This window comes from Pan troglodytes, chromosome 2, assembly GCF_028858775.2.
Source record: "Pan troglodytes isolate AG18354 chromosome 2, NHGRI_mPanTro3-v2.0_pri, whole genome shotgun sequence".
In the NCBI taxonomy this organism is placed as follows: Eukaryota; Metazoa; Chordata; class Mammalia; order Primates; family Hominidae; genus Pan; species Pan troglodytes.
This window is the reverse complement of record NC_086015.1, coordinates 74314524-74333963: the sequence shown is the minus strand read 5'-3', so window position 1 is coordinate 74333963 and position 19440 is coordinate 74314524.

The following is a 19440-nucleotide window of genomic DNA, read 5'->3' as shown; positions in this document are numbered from 1 at the left end:
TTTTACATCAAGGCTCCAATAACCATGTATGCAAATATTTACTTTGGATTTAATACTTTCTTTGATTCCCAGGGATATCTATCAACAGGCTTTACATATTACCGATCTATTGTAAATATTCTTTTGTATATCCAATATCAATAAACAATATTTTTAAAGTTTTTTTTTTATTATTGGAGTGCCTATCATGTGCTAGACACTGTGTCTTAACAAGGAAATACTTTGCTGCTGCATAATGCCATTAAGGACAAAGTTCTTTCTGCCCTTCTGCTCTAATATCCTGTTGGCTTATATCCTCATGGACAAAAAATGACCACTGCACCTCCAGGCATCACATTTATATTCTTGACAAGAGGGAGGGAATAGTCAAGTGGAAAAAGTCTTTGCCTCTTGAGGTTTTGTCTTCTTATATAAGAAGGAAAATACTCCCTATCAGTCTTAGTCTCCCATCTCATAAACCAGAACATTGTCACTTGCCCAATCTTAAACCACCAGTGGTCAAGGGGAAGAAGATTATTTTATCCTGATTTGTTTTGACCAACTAGGATTCATCCTCTGGCCTGGGATAGAAACCTGTGCTTACTGAGACTATGCAATCTTTCGCCATGAAAAAATCAGGGTTTTGATTGGTGGAAAAAACAATATTCTTGGTTGCCTTTAAAGCAGGCCAAAAAAAACAGGGTCTGCCTCACAGTCCTAGATGCTAATGGGACAGAATTGGTCACTGCATGTGCAAATCCTTCTGGCTCTTCCATGGTCTCTTGTGGGCTAATTATGGAATCATAGCAGGGCCAAGCTGAAGAAGGGGAGTGACTTGGATGCCTCTCCCATCCCCACTTATTCCATCAAGAAACTATATCCCAAAGCACCAGAAAGAGGGATATGGTGATGATGGTGAAAATAGTAACAACAATAAACATGATGACAATGACTCACATATGTATGGCACTTAGCCTGATATACAAAATCACATTTTAATTACACAGCCACCCTGACAGACAGGTGTTTTCAGCATTATGCATATTTTACAGGAGAGGGAACAGACTCAGAAAGGCTTATTAACTCATTCAAGATCACTATGTTGGGGTCCACCAAATGACCCTAGCTTTGATTATTCACCAAGAGGACTCACAGGATTCAACTATATGCTGATATAGTTGCACTATGATTTCTTACAGTGAAACAATACAAGCAAAATCAGCTAAGTAAAAGGTGAAAGGGGCAAAATCAGGAGGAGACCAGGTGCAAGCTTCCAAGAGTCCTCTCCCAGTGGAATAATGCAGTATGCATTTAAGTCCCCCAATAATGAATCGTAACAACAGGTATGGAATGTTGTCTTCCAGGGAGCTCATTAGATATTCAATGTCCAGAGGTTTTACTGGGAGCCATTTACATAAGCACCATATACCTAGCACACAATAAAATCCCATGTTCCCTGAAGGAAGGCAGGCATACAGCATAAATCATATTGTTTGTCCAAACAATTTAGGTACAGTGAACTACTCTTATCAGTTAAGGTAGTAGGAACCTTCCAAAAATCCAAGTTCCCATATTTCAGCCAAAGGCTAACATTTCAAGCAGGGCTTTCTAAGGATAGCCTACTTTTTTTTTTTTTTTTAATATACTTTAGTTCTATGATACACGTGGACAACATGCAGGTTTGTTACATATGTATACAAGTGCCATGTTGGTGTGCTGCACCCATTAACTCATCATTTACATTAGGTATATCTCCTAATGCTATCCCTCCCCCCTCCCCCCAACCCACGACAGGCCTCAGTGTGTGATATTCCCCACCCTGTGTCCAAGTGTTCTCATTGTTGAATCCCCACCTATGAGTGAGAACATGCAGTGTTTGGTTTTCTGTTTGCCCAAAATGATGGTTTCCAGCTTGATCCATGTCCCTACAAAGGACATGAACTCATCATTTTTTATGGCTGCATAGTATTGCATGGTGTATATGTGCCACATTTTCTTAATCCAGTCTATCATTGATGGACATTTGGGTTGGTTCCAAGTCTTTGCTATTGTGAATAGTGCCACAATAAACATATGTGTGCATGTGTCTTTATAGCAGCATGATTTATAATCCTTTGGGTATATACCCAGTAATGGGATTGCTGGGTCAAATGGTATTTCCAGTTCTAGATCCTTGAGGAATTGCCACACTGTCTTCTACAATGGTTGAACTAGTTTGCGGTCCCACCAACAGTGTCAATGTGTTCCTATTTCTCCACATCCTCTCCAGCACCTGTTGTTTCCTGACTTTTTAATGATTGCCATTCTAACTGGTGTGAGATAGTATCTCATTTTGGTTTTGATTTGCATTTCTCTGATGGCCAGTGACGATGAACATTTTTTCATGTGTCTGTTGGCTGCATAAATGTCTTCTTTTCAGAAGTATCTGTTCATATCCTTCGCCCACTTGTTGATGGGTTTGTCTGATTTTTTCTTGTAAATTTGTTTAAGTTCTTTGTAGATTCTGGATATTAGCCCTTTGTCAGATGGGTAGATTGTAAAAATATTCTCCCATTCTGTAGGTTGCATGTTGACTCTGATGGTAGTTCCTTTGCTGTGCAGAAGCTCTTTAGTTTAATTAGATCCCATTTGTCAATTTTGGCTTTTGTTGCCATTGCTTTTGGTGTTTTAGTCATGAAGCCCTTGCCCATGCCTATGTCCTGAATGGTACTGTCTAGGTTTTCTTCTAGGGTTTTTTATGATTTTAGGTGTAACATTTAAGTCTTTAATCCATCTTGAATTAATTTTTGTATAAGGTGTAAGGAAGGGATCCAGTTCCAGCTTTCTACATATGGCTAGCCAGTTTTCCCAGCACCATTTATTAAATAGGAAATCCTTTCCCCATTGCTTGTTTTTGTCAGGATTCTCAAAGATCAGATGGTTATAGACTTGTGGTATTATTTCTGAGGGCTCTGTTCTGTTCCATTGGTCTATATCTCTGTTTTGGTACCAGTACCATGCTGTTTTGGGTACTGTAGCCTTGTAGTATGGTTTGAAGTCAGGTAGTGTGATGCCTCCAGCTCTGTTCTTTTGGCTTAGGATTGTCTTGGCCATGCAGGCTCTTTTTTGGTTCCATATGAACTTTAAAGTAGTTTTTTCCAATTCTGCAAAGAAAGTCATTGGTAGCTTGATGGGGATGTCATTGAATCTATAAACTACCTTGGGCAGTATGGCCATTTTCATGATATTGATTCTTCCTATCCATGAGCATGGAATGTTTTTCCATTTGTTTGTGTCCTCTCTTATTTCCTTGAGCAGTGGTTTGTAGTTCTCCTTGAAGAGGTCCTTCATATCCCTTGTAAGTTGGTTTCCTAGGTATTTTATTCCCTTTGAAGCAATTGTGAATGGGAGTTCACTCATGATTTGGCTCTCTGTCTGTTATTGGTGTATAGGAATGCTTGTGATTTTTGCACATTGAGTTTGTATTCTGAGACTTTGCTGGAGTTGCTTATGAGCTTAAGGAGATTTTGGCTGAGATGATGGGGTTTTCTAAATATACAATCATGTCATCTGCAAACAGGGACAATTTGACTTCCTCTTTTCCTAATTGAATACCCTTTATTTCTTTCTCCTGCCTGCCTGCTGTTAACTCTTCTGCACAATCATCTATCTAGAGCATACCAAAACTTGGACTTGAATCTGGGTCTTCTGATTCTATATTTCATTATCCCCCTGTTTGCTTTTGAATATAGTAAAGGGAATTTATAATATTAAAAAGAAAGGAAAGAATAAAGATATCTGTATCTAATTATGATTATGAGAAAATAGGGCATCAGAGAGTTTACATATGTTGCCCCAAATCACAAGTAAACATTTTGAGAGAGAGAACTAGGATTCTAGCACAGGCTTGTTCAAATGCTGAAGTCAAATTTCCCTCTTTTAAAGCACACTGCTTTTTAAAATCTATTATACAATAAATATATTTGAAATGTATTATAAATTTTGGTCAATAAATAATAAAAACAGATGACTATAATCTTTACACATTGGGAAATCTGCAATCAAAAGGGTTTAATTCTTTAATGAGAATTTGGGGATCTGTAAATTAAAATATTTCAAATAAACTAGGGAAAGGAAATTAAATTTTAAATATTTAATATAAAATGTTTAAGATTAAAGCTATGGCATATAATGTGATCAGTAGAGAAAATATAAAACCAAAAGTAATTATTAGATAAAAGATAAAGCGATAAACATTATTGTATTTAATTTTATGTAAATTTTCTTGGAGTACATGAGTAGTGGATTTCATTTAGAGAATCATATTTTTATGATCAATTTATGAAATGCTCTATTATTATTTAAGTTAGCGTATAAGTCCATATCCTAGGAGGAGGAATAGACACAACTTCAACTATCAGTTTTGGCATATGATTATGCCAAGTGATGCAAGATCTCCCTAAATAAAGATTGCAAAATATCTATCATTCTCATTGCAAGAAATTATAATGAATCCTGGGCATGCAAGATGTTGAGCATTTATTTATTCATATTCTTTGCTTGCTGCTTTTCCCTAGAGAAAACTAACAGCTGAAATGTAGCCATCGAGCAGAATATACAATAGGGAAAACAAGCACTTAACAGGGTAGCTATATTCCAACTTTGCCAGCCCACTCTCAGGAAGCTTTGACTAGAAGAGGAGCTGGTACTCTGTTTATGGTTCTAAATCTGGGACCACCAGAGCAATTATTTTAAAATTAACTACCTAAGAGCAGGAGACATAAAACTCCCTATTAAGGGAGTTTTAAGTTAGATATTAAGTTAGATATTATTAAGTTAGATTATATATTATTAAGTTAGATATTATTATTAATATTATATTAAGTTAGATATTATTAATAATAATAATATTAAGTTAGATATTATTGTTAGATATTATTATTAAATCATTCTGATTTTCTGCAACATGAGGGAGAATATTTGATTCTTTGGTGGTGGTCCCGGAATAGCTACTAATAGATGAACCCCTGGTAGAAACTCTATTCTTCAGTGGAATTTTTTCTCCCTCTCTCTCTCTCTCTACACACACACACACACACACACACGCACACACACACACACACACACACACACACAAACTTTCTATTATGTTTAACTCTTCTAACAAAAAGGAAAGATGATGATTCTCTCTAAAGAGAGGATACATTAAGTGTGGACATTGATGAAGATAAAATGTTGCTAGTAAGTTCAACTACTGAATTATTCTACCAAGGTCCATCTCAGACATCAAACTGCTGTGGTTTACTTATGTTTTACAAAACTAATGAAGAGCAAAAGCTGTTCATAAGTAGGAGATGTCCTTACCAATCCAAAGAACAGAAAATGTTAGTTTCCTGACGCTTGACTTTTTCTGACTCCCACAAATTTCTCCCACAAACCTCCAAGATTGACAGATATGTCTTTGAGTGGGAAAGGGGAACTCTGTGTAACACGGAAATCTCAGGAAAGGAAGTAAATCCTTGTATAACTTTAGAGATACCCACTGCGACATTGATTACTCTTGTCCTACAATCACCAGTATAAAAGAGTATTTGTGAAGCATACAATTTCCAAAGAAACTATATTAAAATTATATAATGCCCTCAAATCAGTCCTTGCCTCAAAACACCTGGGGTCTGCTTACTTGTTCTCTTTCATAGAACTTAACATGTAGTTCTTAGAGAGTCAAAGAAACTGCTCACAATTTTCAAGCTAAAGCCATGATATATATTACTGAATCAAACTGCAAGATTAGGAGATGTCTAAGCTCATAGATTTTTCTGGGTGCTGAGTGCTATTTTGTACAGTGATTCTTTAAAATATAAATTTGACCTTGAATGGAAGTCTATTCATTTAGAATATGAGGTTCTTTTTTAGGATCAACTTTCAGTCTTGCTGCTGATACCAATTCCTAACTTCAGCCTGAAATTGTTATATTAGCAGAGGGCCTGGACTGTGATTCCCTACAGCCATTGAATTCTCTTTTTTTTTTCCAAGATGGGGTCTCCTGGTTCGATACAGCTATAACAGCATAGTGGGAAAGATTAATTTGAGATTAATATGATATTTCAAATCTATCCTTTGAAGAGTTTGAAGACTGAGATCACTATTTTTAAATATCAGAATAAGCAGCTTAACCCTTTGTCAATGCCATAATAATACTGTTTTGTTGTTGGTGGTGGTAAATTGAATTTAACTTCAATACTTCGCAAGCATGATATGAACCCAGGATATTGACTAAAAATTACCCAGACAGGAGTGGGCACAAGTTCAAGACACCTACAGTATATCAATGCCACTCACAATTATAGCAAGACAATCCCACAGTGGCAAAGTAAATAGGCTGTCTTTATTTCAAAGCAGCTACTTTAGTTACTCAACTTCAGAGTGTTCAATTATAATTGTGTGCTTTCTGTCTTAGAAATATTGTCTATGGTATTATAAAAAAATACTTGGATAAAATTTTTATGAAAAATCTTGAAAACTATGATTGTGTGCTGGTATATTATAAAGAAACAAAACCCAAGCAAATATATTTTGTTCTGCTTAACATAACAAACCCTTCAACAAAACAAACTGACAGATATTTCAGGAATCTAAGGGCTAGCCATACAGTGCATGTACTATGTACATAATATTGTGCAGGAAACGAAATAGTAAAACATCCACACTTTGCTCTCAAGGAATTTGCAATGTGGTTGGAGATGAAATATACCCACCAGGTGAGAAAATAGCATTAATCCACTGCTCATGTGTCAAGCACTGTGCTATGTGTTTACTTATCTAAAGAATGTCTTTTATACCCATTCTACATATAAGGGAACTATAGAGTTTTTTTTTTTTTTTTTTTTTTCCCCAAAGCAGTAGGTTTACGGGTAAGGGTTGCGATGAAATTACAGGACAACCTGGAAGCAAATCAACTTTTTTCCCATAACATTACACTGGCTTTGATGAATAAATTCAGGTATCCAGAAATAAAAAAGTCACAAGGAAGGATAAAATTAAGTGCCAAATAAATAGTAGACATATGTATTTCTTTTGTTTGTCCATTGATTGTCAATCCTAGAGGAACATGGGAATTGAGATGAGCTAAAGAGATAGTTCAGTATAGTAGTTAAGGTTTAAACATCACCTGAACCCCAGCTCTTTAATTCATTAGCAACATAGCTCTGGGCAAGTTTTTCAATTTTCAGCTTCTTCAACTGTAAAAATGAGGGAGTCATATTTAGCTTACAGGGTTGTTGTGAGTATAGAACAAAATAAATGTTATCATGCATAGAGCCTAGCACAGTGCCAGACATACAATTAAGCATTCAATAAAGGGAAGCACTTATTTATAATAATTACATATTAAAGAAGGGGCAGAATTTCACTAGGTAGCAAGAAGGAAAACATTGTCCTATAGGTCATAAGTGTCTAATTTTCTCATTAAAATCCCTACTAGTGAAACATAATTTTGAGCTTGTGCCCCTAATATACATATATTTATATATTACATACATTTGTATATTATGTACATATATATTACATGTATATATCACATATACTTTTATCTCAAGGCATTCTATTCCCAAGGGATAGTGTCACAGTTAGTAATAGTGGAAATAAATCCATATTTTAAATTTTCTCCTTAATAATTCTGATATTTTTGGCTGATTCATGTCAAATATGATTAGGTTATTGTTTTTTAGGTCTTATCATGAAGCTGACAAAGAGCTCATTCCCTAAATAGCAGAAAGCTGCTTGCATAACTATGTTATCTTCAACTATGATTCCTTAACAAAAATCTCTTAAAGCCACTTTTGAAAGTTAGTTTAGAAAATAATTAAACTGTATAATCTGTCAATCTGCTTAACTAGGCACAGGCAAACTTCCATATGTCATAATATTCTGAAAGCCACTGAACAAGTGAGGAAGCTTTGCCAACTGATTTTCAGTGAAGATTCCCCACCTGTGTAATAGGTGACCATCAGATAACTAAACCAAGTGAGAAAGTCATTGTCAACCAATATGTAAGAAATTGGGCAAGTTTAATTTCTCTCACGTACTTAACAGTTTCTAGCAGTTTCTTCACATGCTTCATTGGGTTATCCTGTCACTCCACTCCATTTGGAGACCATTACTACGGAAACCGAAAACTGTTAAAGGGGTTTAAGCAGGACTAAGACATGATAAAGGCAAGTTGGAGGAATGCTATACAGCAGCAATACGTAAGGTAATTTGGAGAAATAGAGAAGAAATTTGCAGACTAATTAGAAGACCACTTTGGGTACTTAGATGCTGGGCTCTATGTAAAAGTGTGAAAAGAAAAAAAATAAAATCAAGGCCCGGATGGTTTTCATCTTTCAACCTAGTATTCTGTAAAAGGTTATGTTTTCTTGCACAGAATCAGTATGAGTGTGGTAGTTCCAGGCAGAACATGTCGACAAGACAGTATCCAGTGAAGAAAACAATGAAAGTTCCCATTTATGTCTTTTAAAAAGTATATGTTTTATACATGTGTGTGTGTATATAACCATTTGAATATTTAAATATTTTTTATTATTTTAATTTACTTATTATTTAATATTTTTTAATTTAACTTTAAAGGGAAGTATACCCTCCCTAGACATTCCCCTCACATCTCATTGGCAGGATCAGGTCACATGTTTCTGTTCTAGATGCAAAGGAGGATGGGAAATGAGTATGTGGCATTTCAGCCTCCAAAGTGTGAAACAGGCTCTGTCCACAAGGAAGAACGAGTGGGGAATGGCTAGCAGTCCGGCAATATTGGAAACAAGAGGTTAAAGAATGGTAGCTGCAGCAACAAGAGAAAAAAAAATTCTAAAAAGACAGAACATAAAGGAATTTGTGACCAAGTAAGACAGTCTGAGTGAGACTGAAAGAAGAATAAAAATGGCTTTAAGTTTTTCAGGCTGAATGGTCAAGGAAAGATAACAATATTGGTAAAGTAGAGGACATAGGAGACCCTATTACTCATAGTAACATCAACTAACATTTGTTAAGAACTTACCTGGTGCCAGCTGGGCGCGGTAGCTCACGCCTGTAATCCCAGCACTTTGGGAGGCCGAGGCAGGCAGATCACGAGGTCAGGAGATCGAGACCATCCTGGCTAAAACGGTGAAACCCCGTCTCTACTAAAAACACAAAACCACCGGGCGTGGTGGCGGGGGCCTGTAGTCCCAGCTACTCGGGAGGCTGAGGTAGGAGAATGGCGAGAACCCGGGAGGTGGAGCTTGTAGTGAGCCGAGATCGTGCCACACTGCACTCCAGCCTCGGGGTCAGAGCGAGACTCCATCTCAAAAAAAAAAACACAAATTTTCCTGGTGCCAGACACTGTGCTAAATGCCCCATTACCTCATTTAATTCTCACTCTAATGCTACTACTGATCTATTTTAAGTAACTTCTTCCAAGAGGTGAGCTCAGTTTGAGGCACTGGTTCTGAGATGACACTTGGACATCCACAAGAAGAATGGACAGGAACTGCAGCTTGCAACCAGAATGAGGATGGAGGGAGGTATCTTGGAGTCATTCATAAGGGACTTAACCTAGGAATGGCTTACTAGCCTGGAACACCAGGAGCGGGGAAGTCCTTTCAACATCGTGAACTAATCCTGCAACAGTCAGCCTGTTTATGTGAGAGTTCTAACGAAGAGAAAACAAAACACAAACCTGAAGTGAGCTTCTGGTAATAGTCCTCATGTCCCCAAACATATTTTTTTCTCTTTTGAATGCTGTGTGTTTGAGTTAAAGAAGAAATTCATTCTAATGTATCTGCTTAGTTGTCTTACATTGCCATGTCCTTTGCTTTGAATATTTGTGCAATGAAAGAGAAAGCCACACTCAAAAAAATTCAAGTTTATCTAAACAATGGCGGTTTCCACTTTTAGATCATTCATCAGATCTATCAATACTGAATTCACTAATGCCACACTTCCCTTTGTCTGCACATACAGTAGTGACATAGTAATTTAATTGTGAAGTTACTGTACCAAATCTCATGAGGTTTCCCCAAAATCTTACACTAATGCCATTTTGTTCCATTAACTTTTATAATCTCCTGGCACTTGATAAATTCTGAATTGTGCCATTATCTGAATATGACAGTCTTCTGTGAATAGAATCAAATGGAACTTGATTTCTCTACTACCTCATTAATAGTCTAGATAAAGGGCAGGGGTGCAAATTATCTGACAATTTTTAGAAACAAAAACAGCTGTGCTTTATTCTATCATTTATGTAAACATGCTGCTTAGAAAAGCTTAAATAGGTGAATTATATATTTTAACATGGTGAAAGTGCACATCTCTGACAAGATTTGTGTGTGCAGACTTTGTTGTTTTATTTTCATCAATAGTTCCTTGAATTTTCTTCCTTATCTATCATAAAGTACAGTGAGGTGTCAAGAGCTATGTGGAATGCTTAAGCCTAGAATAGATTGAATAAATTGGATTTGTGGGGGTGGTAAAATCCAGGGTCTGATTATCAGGTGGCCCCAAGTCTTGTTCTGATAAGAGAGAAACAGAAAACACACATTTCTCTCTTTGGAGTCCCAGAATGTGATAAGCTGTACATAAGCCCTAGCGATACACCAGTAGCTCATCCACTAGTGCCAATTACTTCACGGGACGAAGTTTTGACTGGGCCAGGTAGGTGGGTTGACATCGGCAGGAAATCATGCATTGGAGAGAAGAAAATATATAGAAGAATGATGGAAATAAACATAATGTTACAGAAGAGATTTCTGAAAAATAGGATGAGATTTGTGGGCACACTTAAATAATCTTCAGAGCTCATACGCTGAAGGATTCATGTTTTGTCTAAGAAGAGAAAAGCTTCAATTTGGGGATCTTAATCTTCTCAGGCTTAATATCACCACAGGGTTTTTATGCATATTGTTATCAACATAAATAAAGTGAAATTATTGAAAAGATGTAAAATGTTCACTTGTCCTACTTTAAAAGTAATTGCCTTCTCCTTTCACTTATAAGTGTATAAAATTATATTTAATGAGTTGTCTATAATTTATTTTCATTCACTTCAATCATTCATATTCTATATAACAAATGTCTATTTATATTATTTTGTGTACAAATTTAAATGATTTGTTCGGATTCATTTTGAATGTTTTACTGAGATGTGAGGCAATTTCACATTGAAATAACCACTCACTATAATTTACTATTATTTTTGTATTTAATTAAAAACCAAAAACATCTTCTCCCGTATACTTCACTTGGTTACTTTTAAACCAACAGCACTGACTCAAATAGCATAATATTATAGGACATAATTATCAAGCAGGGTATATAAACAACAATTTTTATGTTGGAAATATAAATGAAGGAATGTTTGAATTAATAGATATGCAAATATTGAGGTTTTCCTCTCCTTCCATTATTTTCTGGTAATGTCTCTTACCTATAAAAGACCTCAGGAAACCTAAAACTGTATTAAGTGGTATTATATAAAGACAAATATAGATATACAATAAAGATAAAGATAGCTTGTCTGAATATGCCATTTAATATTAGTAGCTCATTTCACTTTTCATGTACATCAGATTACTGATATGTTCTCAAAGTTTTATAACTAATTATAGAAAAAGATATGTGGGTTTTGAAGGGTTTAGATCAACTATAAGTTCATGATTAAGATTTTAAAATATGACTTTAAAAATGAGAAAAACATTTGTAGATATTAATATTACTGATTATTTCTTTGGTCACTTTTGCAGTTTCTCTTAAAGTTTATATATTTTTTCCGAATTAGGTGTGTGATCAGTTAATTTTAACTAGATAATTTATACACTTATTTAAAATTATTCATTCTTTTTTGAAACAGAGTTAATAGTCTTTTACATTGGAATCAAGTTTTCTGGCCGTCTTTTTATACTTAGATTATGTTTCTTCCTGAATTTTTAACCTTTAAACATCTAGTAACTTTTTCTTGTAAATTATTTCAAATTCTACCATACCAATACTTGGTGGGTGTATGAAGTACATACAGGTGTTTTTCTGATAATTTACAAAACAAAAAGATGAAAATCTTTAACCAAAATATTTCTGCTTATTCAATTAGAAACCTTTTATTTCAATAAAGTTTTGAGAAACATCAATTAAGCAAACCAGAGATAAAATGATTTTTTAAGCCTTTAAAAATTTTTTTAAAGGAAAATCTTTAAGATTCTATTGTGTGATTTTTCTTTAGTCCCAGATAATATGTCTACAAATGAATTTCATGAAATATGCCAGAATTCATATTCTCATTTTTCTCTGGTAGTGTTTTCTAGTTTCTCCAGGATATTGTAATCACTTGAACATTTTCTATTAAAACAGAAAAATTTCTGTGTGGAAGTTACATTTTCAATAATTTAAGCCCCTGAATTTTTTCTATAATACAATATTTTTATAATAATCATGCACGAATTCTTACTTAGTTTTGATATACATGATTGAGTTGCTACTAATTGATTAATGCAACCAGACATAAACTGAGCTCTACACCTCTCTCACATTCCTCACCAATTCAAAAGTGTTTTGAAAAATGAAATGTAACAGCAGCAAAAGAGCTTTGCCAATAATTGTCTCACAGATAGTATTTTAGAGTTTTTGGAATTTAAAAAACCATAAAGGCAAATGTTAATAGAGCTTTTAAAAACTAAGAACTTATTAAAGATATATGGTTAATCCTTCACTTTTATTCAGAAAGTTTCTCCTGTCACACTTGAGTTCTATACTTTTTTTACCTTAATTCTAAATGTTTCAGAAAATTTACTGCTACTCTTATTTTCATATGATGAATGACCATGATTAACTATATGAAGTAATTGAATGACTAAAATTTGGTACTGTATTGCTAGCTGGTTGATTTCTTTTCTTTCAATATTTAAAAAAGTTGCACAACTGTCTTCTAGTTTGCATGATTTCTGATGAGATGGCTACTGTCTGTTGTCGTTTATCTTTTTTATTCTGTGTAATGTGTCATTTTCTCTCAAGTTACTTTTAAGATTTTTCTGTTTAGTACGAGCTTTAAGTAATTTGATAATTTTTGGTGTAGTTCTCTTTCTGCTTCTTGTGCTTGCATTTCATTGAGCTTCTTCAATTTGTGGGTTTCTAATTTTCATCAAATTTGGAAAACGATTCAGCCATTATTTCTTCAAATGTATTTTTTTCCCTGTCTCCTCACTGCATCGCTCTCTGGGTGTCAATTACTCATATATTAGACTGTTTAAAGTTGTTCACCACTCACTGATGCCCAATTCCTTATTTTTCAGTCATTTTTAAAATTTGTGTTTTTATTTTGGATAATTATTGCAAGGTTTCCAGGGTCACTCATATTTTCTTCTGCAGTCCTTAATCTGTTCTTTCTTATCCAACTCTTTTTTGTTTTGCATCTTAGAAATTGTATTGTCATCTCTACAAGTTCAAATTGGTGTTTTTCTAGATCTTCCATGTTTCTCCTCATGCCCAGGCTTTCCTCTGCCTTTTGGGACATACATAGTTCTATTTGCTGTCTTTAGGTTCCTGTCTACCAATTCTATCACCTATGTCATTTCAGTGTATATTTCTAATGATTGATTTTCTCCCTAATTACTACAGATTGTGTTTTTAGCTTCTTTGGGTACCTGGTAATTTTTGATTGGATGTCAGACTGATATGGTTGGGCTGTGTCCCCACCCAAATCTCATCTTGAATTGTAGCTCCCATAATTCCCACGTGTTGTGGAAGGGACACAGTGAGAGATATAAATCATGGGGGCAGACCTTTCCCATGCTATTCTTGTGATAGTGAATAAGTCTCACAAGATTTGATAGTTTTATAAAGGGGAGTTTCCCTGCACAAGCTCTCTTCTCTTGTCTGCCACCATGTGGGATGTGCCTTTCACCTTCCACCACAATTGTGAGGTCTCCCCAGCCATGTGGAACTGTGAGTCTATTAAACCTCTTTCTTTTGTAAATTGCCCAGTCTCAGTGTGTATTTATCAGCAGTGTGAAAACGGACTAATACACAGACATTGTCACTTTACATTGTCTTGTTCTGGAGGATTTGTTTATTCCTTTCAACATGTTTTACCTTTTTTTCTGGGACAGTGTTATTTGGAAAATTTTTGCTCCTTTCATGGCTTCCTTCCAAGCTCGATTAGGCTGATTCAAAGGTGAATTTTCCCTCACTACTAGGATGATATCTGAGGACTTACTGGATGCCCAGTGGTGAAGTCTTTTTATTCTGCCTGGTGGAAACACAAGTTCTTCTGGACCCTGTGCGAGCTCTGGCTGTGGTTCTCCCTTTTCCTTTCTGGTAGTCTTCCCTGGACTCTGAAGTTTCCTCACTTGGATGGATTGAGCCATATTTTGCTGAAGACTTGATTGTTTGCTCTCCTTGCAGCCTTCTCTTCAGGACACAGACATGTGAATTCTACCTGCCTTAGCGTCCCCAAATTCTGAATTCTGTCTCCTCCACTCTGGCCTACTACCAGACTCTGTCTAGGTTCCCCAACCCTGTAAAATCTCTCTGGGCAGCAAGCTGGGCAATCATAGAGTTCCTCTTGTTTTCCTTCCTCAGGGGTCACTGTCCTGCACAGCTTGTTGTCTAATGTCTAATTACTGTGGATTATATATTTGTTTGTATGCTTGTTTGTTTTAAGTTGTTTACGGTGGAAAAGCAAATCGGTTCTTCTTACTCCATTGTGTCTAGAAGCAGAAGTTCCTCATAACATATTTGATAGATGTGAATATTAGTATTAATTATTATCATCATCCAGCTGGACACAGTGGCTCACTCCTGTAATCCCAGCACTCTGGGAGGCCAAAGTGGTTGGATCACTTGAGGTGAAGAGTTCGAGACCAGCCTGGTCAACATGGCGAAACCCCATCTCTACTGAAAATCAAAGATTAGCCAGGTGTGGTGGCACATGCCTGTCAGCCTAGCTACTCAGGAGGCTTAGGCAGCAGAATCTCTTAAACCCAGAAGGCAGAGACTGCAGTGAAACAAGATTGCACCACTGCACTCCAGCATGAGTGACAAAGCGTGACTCTGTCTCAAAAAATATATATATATTATCATTATCATCACCATCATCATCAAATATGTACAATGATGCCTGAAAGGCATAAAACCTTATCCAAGACTGTCTTGCTATCATCATGTAATTCTCATGTCCATAGAATATCTATTTATGGGGTAATTGAATAACAAAAATAAAGGAAAGGTAATCATATAAGAGAGAAAAATATATTCAAAATTTGGGAAAAAAGGGAGGAAGCCTACATGGAAGGATAAAAACTCTCGTAATATTCTTTAGTTATTCCAAGTGTCTGCTCAGAATATAAGAGATGGCCACTGGACTGAAATTCATGCCGAGGGCTATGGACCTCAGAGCTGTTAAGTCAAAATGAAAGTTCACTGCCACAGACTGGGAAAGAAGGCTGCACAACAACAATAATAACTGCCCACACTTAAATATTTACTTTGTCCTAGCAATTGTTTTAACCACTTAACATTTAGTATTCATTTACTCCTACAATAATACTATGAGATGGATATTATTATTAATTCCCATTTAATAGATTGGAAAAGTACAGCACAGAATGGTTGAATAACTTGCCCCCAAAATCAGACAATTAATAAGTGGCATAGCTGGAATGTCAAACCCATCATTTGCAGGCTATATTAAGAATCTGCACCAATTTGCAATTGTTACACTCTGAGAGTAAATAAGGAAGACAGAAAGAATGGCAGAAGGAAGGGAAAGAGGAAGGAAAGGAGAAAGGGAGGGAAGGAGGGAGGAAAGAGAGCACATTAAAAATGAGAATAGAAATTCCCCAAAGTCAGAAATACTCAGCAGTTATGCCGATCTCAAGATCAGGCTTTGACTGAAATAAAATCAATTTTACTAGAGTTCTGAGAGCGGTTCTAGGAAACAAAGAGTGAAAGATGAGATAAAATAAAGTTGTAACAATCAACTGGATTGTAAATACGTGAAGAAACACAGTTCAACCGAGAAAAGGTGTCTATATCTAGAAGGGGTTTATCAGTTATGTTAGGGCTATCCAGGCTATGCTGGGTGGCAATGGTAGCCTGGTAGTTCAGACAAGACTTCCTTTATTCTAACAGAGATGTGATTTACAATCTGATATACATACCAGTTTTCTTCAAGGACTGGCCCTTTGTTTTTATAAACATCTGTTTATAAAGGGTAAAGGTTGATGTTATGCAGGTGCAGTGTTAGCCACACATATTTTATTCCTTTGAAAGAGGGTGTTGTAGGTGGAGGGACAGATAGAGTAATAGTAGAATTTGAAATGAGCAAATGGCAAAGGAAGTAAATGTCTCAAAATTTCTCACCATATAAGGGACTACATTACTGTTCTAATAAAATGTTTTAATATATTTTCCTCTCTCACAGCACAATTAGAGATGCTTTTGAGTTGATTATTTCCTCTTTTGAAATGTAAATGAACACTTGAAAGTTGAGCCTTATCCAATCTTTCTGCAGTAACTTTTGTCAGCTAATCAGATCCACACTTAGTTGAGACACTCACAGCCCGTATGGGTGAGGTGACTGGAACAGAAAATGAAATACACGTACATACTTAACAGTGTATCTCAACAGAGAAGCAACTCACTTGGGGCAGGTCAGTTCTTTATTGTGCAGGATGTTTCTTGCATAACAGAATGGTTAATGCCCCAGGTTCCTTTACCAAATATACCAGTAATGTTTCCCAGTTACTATGCAACATAAAGTTCTCTTTCTGAGAATCACTGCTTGCATCACCAAGAGAAACCAAGAGCATCAAAAATCACCTTATTTTACAATTTTGCCAGAATCGTCCCTTCCACAACTAACATATGGAACTATCTCATTTGCATGTAAACACTGGAGTTAAGAACCACTCTAAGCCCAGTTTTCCTGCATTTCACTCAAGGCTAACCTGGTTCCAGCTTTCAATATCCAATGCCTTTTTTTCCTAATCGTATCACTTCTTTTTTTTTTTTTTTTTTTGGCCATTTACATATTCACCTTCCAACTCATGATGGAGAAGAAAGAAAAGGAATGGAGAGAGGAGAGGAGAAATATTTCCTCTATCACCTGTTTATATATCATGATGCATTACACTGTGCTTTTGTTATGTCAGGACGCAGTTTCTGCCACTGGCCTTTCTCTTGTTCGATCTTCTGAAAAGTACTGGAATGAATTACACTGCACATCAGCAAGAATTGTTTTTCATCACATGCTTATTATCACATCACAATAAAAGGGTTGCATTCAATTTTTGACTGACTAAATGGGAATTTTAAGTTACATTAACTCTGTACTTCGACAGCACCTAGAAATAGTCAAATAAGTTTGATGAAAGCATGACTGAACAGATTACTTTAGTGCATAGCTTTACAAAAGCCTTTACTATGTGAATATGTATTAGGATTGCAGTGCAGGGGGAGGGGATGATTTCAGTGTTTCTCAAATATATTTGACCACGGAGTTAAATTTCTCACCTATGACTAGAATGACAAACAAGAAATTAAAGATTCTGGTCTTCAGGCTAGTTAAGCTATGGTAATACAGACCTTCAGGGCCGCTGATCTGATTCCCAGGCAGTGCATAACTTTGAAGTGGGTGGTGCCACTTGTATGAACTGCAATGTGAATGGGCACTCTATCAGTCATACAACCACTGGGAGATCTCTCTCTCTCTCTCTCTTTCTGTGTGTGTGGATAGATAGATAGAGAGAGAGAGAGAGAGAGAGAGATGTAAAGGGGTCTGTTACAGGGATTTGAACTTACACAATTTGGGGAGCTGGTTAAACAGTCCCTGTAGGGCTGTCATCTTTCTTTCTGATTCTGGGGCTTCAAGCTGCCAAAGAAGGGGGTCAGGAAAGGAAGAATGAATGTAAAGTGGAGGACGGCATGGACAGGCTGGAATCCATGAGCCTGAGGTAGAACCCATGAGTTTGGACTGGAGCTGTGTCAGTTCTCCCTGCCTCCAGCCCTTATGAAGTAGGCATCCTGCAGGAGAAGCTGGTGCCCTTCATCCTGAAGATAGCTTATCTCCAGGTGAGCTCAAGAGATGGAGAAGCTGAAGCAGACTCCAGGAGGAAAATGGGCAGTTGCAGATGAACTGTGGCCTCACAACAATAAGGTATGCCAGCAGAAAAGGAACAAGGTGAAGGAGCTACAGAAAGGGCTGCCCCAATCTTCTTGCCAATGTAATAAAACAACAAAGCAGCTGTCACATTTGTCTTTCAAATCTCCCACAAAAATATATTTTGTGGCCCTCCCTAGCTGGAAATATACAAGGAAAGAAATTCTAGGAAACAGTGCAGCCTTGCCAAGTTGCCATGTTTCAAAGCCATCTCACACACCCTGGAGTTCTGCAGTGCGCAGCCTGCATGGCTGCATGTACCAGCTTACAACATGGATCAGGCAACCACTGCAACTCTCCCACTTAGGTAAGGTTTGCAAAGAGGAAGCATACAGTGATGTAAGAGAACATCCTGGTGTCACCATACTAACTCAGAGAAGTTGACAATTCGGAGAAATGAGTTGGCAATGTAGAAAATTTTCCTTTGAATGGTATGAACTTGGGATCACTAAGTCCTGCCACTTAGTATGAAATGAACACATTCATTTTACCTTTCATAATGACAAAAAATCTTGGATTAATTTTATATTTTCCTTAACTTCAAACAAGATTAATGAGAGAAAGGACAGCTTTTCTTTTTCTTCTTCTTACGTCCTATGCATTTTAGAGGAGATTCACAATTCAAGAGAAAGAGCTTTGTACTTTTTATTTATCTGAGAAGTAAAGAGATGCCATTTTCAATCTAATTTGTGGAATGAGAAATTTCTTTTATCATCTCCACTTATCCTTCCCCCAAATTCAACCACTGTCTTCTTTTTCTTAATCTTTGCTCCCTAAAATTTTCTCATGACTTCTCCAGAAATCTCATTTTTCCCCTTAGAATTTGTATAACATTAACAACTGTGTATTCTTAGATTACTGTAGCATTACCTGTGTAGGTCCTGTGTGGTTTTAACTTTACTAATTTTATAATTTAGGGACACACTGATATTCTTTTCTAATTAGTCTCTATGGCTCTTCAAAGAATTATTTTATCTCAGATAACATCAAATAAAACTGCTTACAATTTTTTATTTGCTTTATAGTTCTTTAAAGGATACAAAGACATCATTTGTGAATAGCTGATCAAATGTTAGAATTTCTGTTTGGATCCAAAAGTCCTGTTATACTGAGAATATATTTGAAGTTCAATTTATTTAAATATCCTGCTTTAAGACTGACCCATGAGAGGTGGTCTAGAGAAAAGACTGATCAAGATAACATATTTTTTTCTTTCCCTCCTGGGTTAAAAAAAAATGTACTTTTTTTTTTTTTTATTATACACAGTTCAACCATTGTGGAAGTCAGTGTGGCGATTC